This window comes from Myotis davidii, unplaced genomic scaffold (assembly GCF_000327345.1).
Source record: "Myotis davidii unplaced genomic scaffold, ASM32734v1 scaffold1036, whole genome shotgun sequence".
Classification (NCBI taxonomy): Eukaryota; Metazoa; Chordata; class Mammalia; order Chiroptera; family Vespertilionidae; genus Myotis; species Myotis davidii.
The window spans coordinates 908,625-909,859 of NW_006287260.1; positions in this window are offsets into that span (position 1 = coordinate 908,625).

Here is a 1,235-nt window from a genome sequence, read left to right on the forward strand (position 1 = left end):
CAGTGTATGCTTAATTTCTGACTGGTCCTTTTCCATTTTTTGGCATTCTCATTAAGATCCTTGAAGGTCTCACTAAGTTCCTCGGAGGTTTCTAGAAGATTCTTGAGTAACCTTATAAGTGTGGTATCCAGTAGTTTGCTTTCCTCCATTTCTTTCATTTGTGACATGTTTCTTTGTCTCCGCATTTTGGCTGCTTCCCTGTGTTGATAGAGTGGCCTTGGGTGGTAGGTGTCCTATAGGGCTCAGTGGCTCAGCCTCCCCAATCACCTGAGGTGGACACTCTTAAATCCATCATTAAACTCTTAAATAAGGTTATTCTATTTTTCTTATTTTTATTTTTTTTAGTTCTAGAATTTCCTTTTTGTTCTTTTTCAGAATTGCTATGTCACTTCCTATCTCTAGCTCTTCGTGCTCTGCTGTCAATTTCAAGCTTGGCTTTTCTCTCCTTAAGCGTAGTGAGTATAGCTGTTTTAAGGTCTGTGCCTGTCAATTCCAGTCTGGAGTCCCTATGGATCATCTTCCATTGCCATTTTTTACTACTGGTTCTTTCTCATGCTGTTCTGCCTTCTCGTGTACCTAGTTATATTTTGGACATTGCATTTTTTTTAAACCATTTCACCCTGGCCTGTGTGGTTCAATGGTTAGAATGTCAGTCTGCGGACAGAAGGGTTGTGAGTTTGATCCCTGGTCCCAGTCCGCGTGTGTGTGGGAGGAGGCAACCAATTGATGTATCTCTCTCACATCAATGTTTTTCTCTCTCCCTCCATCCCTCTCTTCTTCCTCCCACTCCCTTCCTGCCTTCCTTTCATTCTCTCTGGACATCAATGGAAGAAATATCCTCAGATAAAGATTAACGACAAAAACAAACAAACATTAAAAGAATAAATATGGGGCCTTAGCGGGTTTGGCTCGGTGGATAGAGCATCAGCCTGAGGACTGAAGGGTCCCAGGTTCGATTCCGGTCAAGGGCACATGCCTGGGTTGCAGACTCGGTCCCCAGTGGGGGGCGTGCAGGAGGCAGCCGATCAATGATTCTTTCTCATCATTGATGTTTCTCTCTCTCTCTCCCTCTTCCTGCCTCTCTGAAATCAATAAAAAATATTTTTAAAAAAGAATAAATATGGGAGGTGGAAACAGCCGAAGGGTGATTAATGGGGGGGGGGGGGAAGAAGACATATGTAATATTTTAAACAATGAAGAATTTTTAAAAATAAATAAATAAATAATCATTTGGG